This window comes from Rousettus aegyptiacus, unplaced genomic scaffold (genome assembly GCF_014176215.1).
Source record: "Rousettus aegyptiacus isolate mRouAeg1 unplaced genomic scaffold, mRouAeg1.p scaffold_m13_p_2, whole genome shotgun sequence".
Lineage (NCBI taxonomy): Eukaryota > Metazoa > Chordata > Mammalia > Chiroptera > Pteropodidae > Rousettus > Rousettus aegyptiacus.
Window position 1 is genome coordinate 117,771,289 of NW_023416295.1, and position 9,921 is coordinate 117,781,209.

General features: G+C 39.2%; 1 pseudogene; it reads right to left on the minus strand.

Moving 5' to 3' along the window:
- Window positions 1-7,715: 7,715 nt before the first annotated feature.
- Window positions 7,716-7,834, minus strand: LOC118614349 (annotated as a pseudogene).
- Between the last annotated feature and the right edge of the window lie 2,087 nt (window positions 7,835-9,921).

The window sequence follows — 9,921 nt, forward strand, 5'->3', positions numbered from 1 at the left end:
CATTAACTCTTTTCCAGTTTGAGTGTAATGTATGTTTTCTGACCTATGTATCCATTTTCTTGCTTCCATTCTCTCCCCACCCCCTGCCTAGCAGCAGGATGGAGTCTACCAATTTAAATGAGACTATTTATGGACCATGAATAAAGTTAGTTTTTGGCATATCTGAGTTGTGTGTAAATTTTTGACCTGGTAATAAAAGAAAATCAGAAACAATAGTATTATGGTTTCTAAAGTTAAAACACATTCATTAATAAAAAGAATCCCATTTCTTCAACAGATTTTCCCATGAAGAAATAGAGGTGCTTAGGTCAACATGTACTGACTGTTACCTAAACTGAAGAGCCCCTTTGACCCAGGAGTGCTCTCGTTCCTTTCTGTGGCTCTCTCCCTGCGGCTTCCACACTAGGTGTGTGTGGGAATCTTAGTTTCGGCTGGACTATTATGCCAGATGGAGGGTGGGAGAGTTATCACACCTGAATAAATCTGGCTCCCCTCAACCTGTGGTTTCTTCTCTTGTGTGTGACCTTTCATTCTTATAACTGCTAAGGATATTCAGGGTGACCCTACATGCTTCTTTTAATCACAGTTCCTTCCTTATTTCTATGGGGCCATATCTCACTTAGCTATGTGTGTTCAGGTTAACTTCAATACTACCTAGAAATTGACCAGTTGTGTCCTTACTGGCACGTGCTGTTTCTTTTTGAATAAATATCCTGTGAGATGCTTTTATGAGCTGTTATCTTGTCTGTGACATTTTCATCTTGCCATCACTGCAGATGCTATTTTTAGACACAGCGACTGCCCAGGAACCTTATTAATTTCACATTACTGCTTGAGTTAATGACACCCTAGAAATGTCAATTCAGTTTAGTTTAGTCAGCAACTATTTAGATCTGAGCATGTGCAAGATCTTATGCTGGGGGCTATGGGAACATTAGATGTAATTTGGATGCTGTCCTCACAGAGCCTGCAGTTTTGTGAGAAGGACAGGAAACAACTGCTTGGGGCACAAGTGGACTGAAATGTGTTATGGGAGAGGCACCAACGAGATGACAATTACCACTGCAGATGACACAAAGTTGCATTTGAGCTGATCTTTTGAAGGATAAGAAGGATTTCAACAAGTTCAGAAGTCATCTCCTCTGTGAAACCTCCCCTTTTCTTCCCCTTTGCAATGTAAGCATAGTTAATTGCTCCATCTTCAGGACCCTCAGAGCATAATTTCTCTCTTATCATCTATCGAACTGCAGTTTTCTGTTATGTGTCTATCTCAAGAGCTTTTCAGGAACACAAACTACTGTTCATCTTTGTGTCCCAAGACCTAAAAATACCTGGTACTTTATAGATGCATGATAAAGTTTTGGTGGTTAGATGCATAAAGGATCGAACAGCATTTGGGGCATGAAAGGAGAAAGAGGGCTCAGGGGAGGGCCAGAGTTCTGGTGTGGCTGGAGCACATGCAGTAGGAGATGACCAGCAGTTGGTAACATTAATTCTATACCACTTCCTATTTCTAGTCTTTGGGAACTCAGTTATTGACAGAACTTCTGAAAAGGGAGCTCAGTTAACTAACAGGATTTGACTCACACCATGCCTTGGCCCTTAACCTGATGTACGTGGATAAGGCAATTGTATCAACACTCTGCATTTCGACTTTCTTCTTCTTGAGTTTGGGCAGCTGATATCATTTACTAACACTTCCCACCACCAGATGCCTCATAAGAACGATGGGAAATGTGACGTTGCTGATAATATGGAGTAAAATTCATTAAAAATGCTAAATATAAAGCGATTAAATGCTTTCTGACATAGCCAGAGCAGAGATTTTACCTCCAGGAGAACATTCAGACTGTAGAGATTCATCCACGGCCTACTTAGGCCACTCCCGGTTGGTAACTACTGATGTATGAAGGTTGGTGAGAAACCCCTGGTCTAAAGCCATGATAGTAGTAGCATCATCTGAGTTCTCTGTCCATGGCTTTTTCAAAGTCTCCATGCTTCTGTCTTCAGAAAGTGGTTTCAATGTACTGGGGTTTGTCCCCAGAGCATGTAAGATCTGCTCTTCAGTCTCATAATCTTTGAACTGCAGATTCCTTGTCCTTAAAGTAAGGAGAGTGACACCCTCATGTAAGAATGAAATCATTCCATCTTGGATGGAATTGGAATTTTCTAAATTGAATTTGAATGATGTTCATAAGAGAGAAATAAGGTGCATCAAACCTCAAGCATCAAACCCCCACAACTCAAGTGTGGAGCTCAGGGATGTCTTATTTGTCCTACTCCAAAATGGACATGCTTTACTCCCAGGTAGACTTCCTTTCACACCTTTTTGCCCAGAAATAGCACTGTGGTCTCCATTACATATTTTTTCTTAGTCTCCTCCTCCTCCTCCTCCTCCTCCTCCTCCTCCTCCTCCTCCTCCTCCCAAACCCTTTAATTAAGTGTAGAAACCCTTCTTAACTCAGGGACTTTACAGAAACAGGCTGTGAACCAGATTTGGGCCATAATTTACCAACTCTTGGCTTAGAGCATTCACAGTTCATTTTCTGGCACTAGGCACATTGACACCAACAACAAAAAAAAATTCTGTAAAAAGGAATGGTTTTGTGGGCAACTAATAAGATCTGCATGAACAGCAGATGACAAACGCATTTAGCACTGCATATGACCCAGAGTTAACCAGCACTGTGTTACATTTCCCTATCAACCACAAGTTGTTATAGCAGAACCAGGAACTGTACCCATGACTCCATGACTGTGCTATTATTTCATCTTCTTAATCATTTTTAAAAAATGACTTTATTTTCTTAGATTTGTAGGTTCACAGCAAAATTAAGGCGAAGGTACAGAGATTTCCCATATATGTCTTGCTCCCCTTCCCCCCACACCACACACATAGCCTCAGCTGTTATCACCATCCCCCATCGGGGTGCTACATTTGTTACAATCGATGAATCTATGTTTTAAGGTATTTTTTAGTGACAATGAGTTTTCGTATTACAATAAGAGGTACATCTCTGTATCACATCTTGTGGGCCATCTCAGATTCTCTTGGCCTCCTTTGTTCTCAGCTGCTATTGTAGTGATCATTTCTGGCTCCTTCTGCCACTCTGGACTCAGAAAATGCGCTGTGGGATAGATTGTAGAATCTGTCTTCCCATTGACTGCTGAAGGGACCAGGGAATAGTTAGAAGTGTGAGAAGTTAACTCCCCACATGGCAAAACTTCATGAGAGGAAGCTGGAGTATTATTTTCATCTCTTTTCCTCTTTCCCTTGATCTGACCTAAGGCACGGTGTTTCTGTACATCCTAAATCACCAAAAGACTGGCTGTCTCTCTTTATGAAACACTGGCCAGATTATTGATGTACCACAGTGAATGTGCTGCTCATTCTTGTTGGCTTCATTTCTCTTTTCCTTCACCTTCACTGATCCCTAATAGAGCATCAGCACTTAAGCTTTACCTCGAACTCTTATTTTCTGAGGAATCTGGGCTAAGGGAATTCCTTATTAGAATATAAGCTCCACGAGGGTAAGATTTTGGTTTATTTTGCTCATTGCCTGGGACATAGTAGGTTCTCAATATATATAAAATCTGTGTGTATATATATGTGTATATATACATGCACATACATCTTATATAAAACATTCGTTATAGGAGCGGAATGGTGTGTGTATATATATATATATATATCAAAATGCATATATATATATATATATGCATTTTGAAAGAAAGAATTAATTAATTCAGGGCAGAACCCCTGGAAGAGATGAGCAGTAAAACAAGTTTGTGGGAAGATAACAGACCTCTTATTAGCTGATTCCTGTCACAGAGAGCACCCAGGCCTGCAATACAAAATACCCAGATCTATTTAACTGCAGCAAGGAAAACGGACAGTGTGAAGGGAGTTATGAGAGACAGATGCAGAACGATAAGGAGTAGTCAGCACAGAGCTGAAGAGAGCTTCCCATCAAGCGCAATGTGTAGCTGATCTGATCTCCTAACACTCTGGTTTGCTTCGAAATGCAAAGGAGAGGCAGGAAACAATATTAAAGGCAAGAGAGGGGATTCCCATTGTGGGCTCTATAGATTTCATAGAAAAAATGAGAAGACAAAGAGCTGCTTGTGGCTGCTCAATAGAGCTCAGAAGTGAGTTGAGTAGAAACATCCAGAGAAGCTCTCCTAATGCAGAGTTTATTATCTTCATGTCAGTACCCAGATTTTTTTCTCTCCTTCCTTAGAGCTCTAACTGCCCTTTGGTCTTGTCTCACCTCGCAAGGTATTTCATAGTGATCATGACTGAGTTCAGTAATCCCATAGTCTTTACTGAGCACAAGACTATGTGCTAGTCACTATTTAGAACTGGGGTAACAGCAATGACCAAGCAGACAAAGATCCGTGCCCTGATAGAGCCTAGATTTTATCAAAGGGATAAAGACAGAAAACAAAATGCGTAAGTAAAATATACCGTAAGTTAGGTAATGATAAGTGGTTTAGAAAAAATAAACCAGAAAACAGACGGAAGAGCTGGGAATGGGGTTAATTCTAATTAGGGTATTAGTTTGCAAGAGCTGCTGTAACAAAGCACCATAGACTAGATGACTTAAACAACAGAAATTAGTTTTCTAATAGTTCTGGAAGCTAGAAATCTGACATCATGGTGTCAGCAGGGTTGGTTTCTTCTGAGGCCTCCCTTCTTGGCTTGTGATGACCGGTTTCTCTCTGTGTCTTCATGAGGTCTTTCCTCTGTCTAGGTCTGTGTTCAAATCTCCTCTTCTTATGAGGACACCAGTCATTAGATTAAGGCCCATTCAGATAACCTCATTATAATTGATTACTTCTTTGAAGACCCTCTCTCCAAATACAGTCATATTCTGGGGTTCTGGCGGTCAAAATGTCAACATATGAATTTTTGGTGGGACCTACTTCAGCCCATTACAGGTCTTGGGAAAACCTTGCTGAGAGGGTAATATTTTAACGAAGACTTGAAAGAGCTGGTTATGCAAATATCTGGGGGGAAAAACATTTCAGGCAGAGGGAATAGTAAGTGCGAAGGCTCTGAGATGCAGGCATGTTTGGTGAGTTTGAAGAGAAACAAGGAGGTATTGTGGCTAACGTAGGTGAGCAATGGGGAGAGAGTAGTAGCAGAAGAGGTCAGAGAGATGAGGAGAACGAGCAAAATCTGGGTGGTCTCTAGGCCATTGAAAGGACTTTGGAGTTTACTCTGAGTGCAAGAGGAAGTCCTTAAGGGAGAAATGTTGCTAGCGGCCTGCAAATTCAGATTCAAATGCACTGCTCAGTCTGAGTAAAGTCTGTCGGTGCTTGACTCAGGGCCACAGAGCTGAAGAGATGCACCAATGAAGTCAATGCACTATCCATTGCGCCACAGAGCCAACTAATGATGACTATATTTGGACAAAAAAAAAAAAAAGCATAGATTTCTAAGACTCTCATTGTCATGATTTCTAAATTCTGCCTCAATTCTTGCTGCTATCACTGTAAACCTTTTTCAATGTACTTAGAAAATGAGGCTATTTTGAAGTCATATGTACTTTGATAAAACTTGGGAGAATGCTTGAATTTGTGCATTGTGCAGCTCTTCTTTCCCATTTCTTTTCCTGGGCTAAGGAAGGGGCCAGAAGCAGAGGTCTATTTCCTGTGATCCTTTGTGGTGGGTTCTTATGGGAAATTTGTTACTTATTTTTATTTTTTTATTTTTCAAATCAAACTTAGGGTACCATATTATCCACAGATTTTAAGAATGATATGCCTTTATGCCTTTCATCGCCAGAGAATAAATGATCAATACGTATAATACCATTGTGTCAAATCTGGAAATACTAAGATAACCAAATACCTACAAAGCTATGAAGATTGATATTGCATAATAGCTATTGGAATGTATAATGCGGTAGGTTTATTCTCACAGTGCCCATCGGAAGATCTTGGACTTACACATAAATCATGTTTATTCACTCAGAGGCAAACTGGTAGAGTGGAAATACTACTGGGTTTATTGTTTGAAGACACGAGTCAAGACTCAAGTTTGCTACTTCTCGGCTTCATGCCTTCAGACAAGTCTTTAACCTCTTTCACTCTCAGCTTTCTCACCTGTAAACTGGTCAAAACAAGACTTCCTTTACCTCTTATAGAAGTGTTGGGAAGACTAAGTAAAGGAATATCTTTGTGAAGTATTATTATATAAAATTATATATTTTTATAATGTGTATGTAAGAGTTATAAAATATCACAACCTTTTGTTTTATATTCCTTTGGTGCTTTTCTTCCTGTTCTGTTTAACTTGGGTCACTGTCCCATCTCTTATTTCTGTAGTGTCTGCCACAGCCTCAGATGTCCCTTGTGTCCTGTTCTCCAGAGTAGTGGGAGGCCTCAATGGCATAGGAAACACAGGGACTTTAAAGTCCCATGAGCCCGAATGGAATCCTCTGCCTCTTTGAGCTGAGCACTCCTGGGGCATATGATTAAATTTCCTTGGACTTCAGATTCTTTCTCTGTAAAATGGAACAATACCAGATGCTCTAAAACAAACTGCGTTCTCAAATATAATAGGAAACATTTAGCTATGCCCCTTATTTTAGCATATACAATTTTTTTCCTCTCAACCAGCCTATGGAATACTACATTGTCACACATGACAGTCAAGGCCTGTCTTAATTACACTAATTTCTGGTTCAGCAGAAAAACAAGTAACCAGGTCATGAATTGTCTCCTTAAAAAAGCATTTTAAAATGATCTAACTATGTCTTAAAAACCAGATGAGGTAGGATTCTCTTCTTAAAACTGTTGTTTTTGTTTTTTTTCAGAGCTATTAAAATGCTCACATTTATAACATAGTTAAAAAACATTCTCTTCTGGAGTGTATAAGAAGGGAAGTACCAGGACCACAGATAAGGCTTGGTGTAGCTATGACTCAGAGGTGGCTTCTTTCTCTTCTGCTGCATCAGCTGCTGAGCTCTCCTTGCTTTTCTTCCTTCCTCCCCTCCCTCCCTCCCTCGTCTGCTCCCCCTCCTTCCCCTCTCTCTCCTCCTTCCCTTCCTTTCTTCCCTCTTGTCCTTCCTTCTTCTTCTCCTCCTTTCTTTTCCTTTTCTTTCTTCTTTGCCTATGTTGAGGTGAAATTCACATAACATAAAATTAACCACTTTAAAGTGGACAATTCACTGGCATTTAGAACATTCATAATGTTACACAACTACCATTTTTATCTAGTTCCAAAATATTTTCATCACCTCAGAAGGAAATCTTACATCCATTAAGCGGTTACTCCCTATTCTTTTCTTTTCCCAGCCCTGGCAACCATCAGCCTGTTTTCTGCCTCTAAGTATTTATCCATTCTGGATAGTTCGTATAAATGGAACCATACAACATGTGACCTTTTGTGTCTGGCGTCTTCTATGTAGCATACTGTTTTCAAGATTTATCCATGTTGCACCACTACTTCATTTCTTTTTGTGACCGAATAACATATATACATGGCTTATTCCTTTATTCATTAATAGACAGACGAGTCTTGTTTTCTTTTTAAAAAATCTAAGTCATATGATATAGCTCCTTTGCTCAAAACAAAACTCCCACATGACCCAGAGTGGAACCAAAGTCTGACTAATAGTCTAAAAGGCTCCATGAGATAGGAATCCATGTTTCCTCTGGGAGGTCTTTCTTTCTTTCCCTTCCTTCCTTTTTCCTTCCTTCCTTCCCACCTACAGCACCTGGTATTCCTAGGTGGTCTCCCATCCAAGTACTAACCAGGCCCGACCTTGCTTAGCTTCCAAGATCAGACAGGATCGGGCGTGTTCAGGGTGGCATGGTCATAGACTGAGAGTTTCTTTTGGCTGAACAGTTATCCCTATAACTTACTCCCTTCTCCCTTACTTCACTCTAGCCGGTGCTTAAATGTTATATTTTCACTGAGGCTTTCTGTGATAATACTATTTACAATCTCCAGCCACATCTCCCTTAGTTTAATTTATTTTTCCCCAAAGCATCTATTATTTTCTAACTACACGTAACTTACTCATAATTTATATATTCTATCTATTGTCTCTCTCTCCTTTCGCTACCACTAGAATGTTTTGTCAAATCAATATCCTTTATATTGATCCATCCCAAGGCCCAATAAACATTCAATAAGGATTTGGTGAATGAATGAATCAATGATGAAGGGTGAACAGAGTACAAGTCATCTAGCACAGGACTCTGAACATGGGCTGAGAGTCAGTGAATTTTCTTGCATTTTTCCTCCTCATGCTGCTCCATGTATCCAGCTTCCATATCTCCTTTCTTTCCCATCCAGAACATTTACAGCACTCTTTGTTTCTCTCTAACCTGTATTCATCCAGCCCTCTGATGATGCAAACATGAGAACAACAGGTTTCCTGGGTGGAATTGTATAGAGGGATTATCTTTTCTGGAGGGACACAACCAAGGTACTGTCTTAAAGATATTTATCTATGTAGAACTGTTTCTCATTTATATCTCCCGGATATATCTCGGAAAAAAAATATTGGATTTCAGTGTTGGTTTTTTTGTTTGTTTGTTTGTTTGTTTTTTAGAATGACTGGTTTAAAATAGATCCATCTATTTCTTATTTATAGCTGTATTGATTTAGGACTTATGACCCGAAGGAATTCAGTCACTGAGGTAATTGAATATTGCATTTCAACAAGTTTAAGATGCCCTATGTTGAAAGCTGTACTATTGTTTTATTTACCACTAAGAAAGGGAAAACAAAATGTTGCTAATTTAACTATGATACGATGTTTTCTTAACATTTAGCACTTGGTTGTTGCTTTGCAAGGAACTGTAATTTTGCTGGTTTCTCCATAGACAAATATTTGCTTCTCTAATATCAGATTTGTATCCCACTGCTGTTTTGTGCCTTTCTGTGAACACATTAACTTTTGAATCAATGCTGAATCATGGCATAATCTTTCTGAAGATATTTGAACAGAAATTAAACTCAACATTGGAACTCTCTTTTGGAATTGTAATTTGTTGTGTTTTTAGTATCCTTTATATTGATCATTATTTATCTTTTGATGTCAGATTTGACTTTTTAAAGGACTCTAATGAGGCAGGTCTGCTGACTAAGGTCTGGGATGACTATGCTCAATTGAGTGATATAGTTTCTAGTCATAAAGAGATGACCACAGTTTTCTTGAGTTGGCTATAAACCAAAGCAGAGGCATCCTTGGGGTATGTATGATCTTCCTTGTGTCATGATAATTTTAGGGGTATAAGACAATTATAGAAACAAAACTACCAGAAGTTTTTTAAAAAAGAAAAACAGAACCCACATTGATTTCATTTATCAATAATAGCAATTTAAGTTGCACTTATATTTTGTTGGTACATATCAGGGACCCTAAATTAGCTACTCAAGCCATATTGGCTCCTGGAAGCCATATACTGGTTTGAGTAGCTAATTTAGGGTCCACTTTGTGTGGTCCTTTTATTGTACCCACTCATTGTGTTAATAGGCTATATAATTAAGCAGATTTTAAGTCTGGTGTCAATCTAAGCAATTTAGTACCAATTTTCCTATGTCTACCCACTCAATATGTTTATGTTAATCCCATATCCTCTGAAGGCATTTGAGCTTCTGATCTCTGCTGTTCACACTCTTTTGTCTAAAGGAACTTTGGCTAGTAGGTGTTATTCTGCTCAAATCTTAGAGTATTTTATGCCCCAGTTCAAACACTCTTTAAGTTACTTCCAGCTAAAAATAATTCTTTCGTTTCCTGAATTTTTACAAAATTTCAGTGAACCTCACTTTACATTCTTGATCAGCCGTCTTCTGTTGCAGCTCTTTGTGAAGTTATCATCTCATTTCAGGAGATATGTTCCTTACCAGTAGAGTGCTCCTGTGGAAATGAGGCTTAAGCTCTTCAAAGAGATCCACTT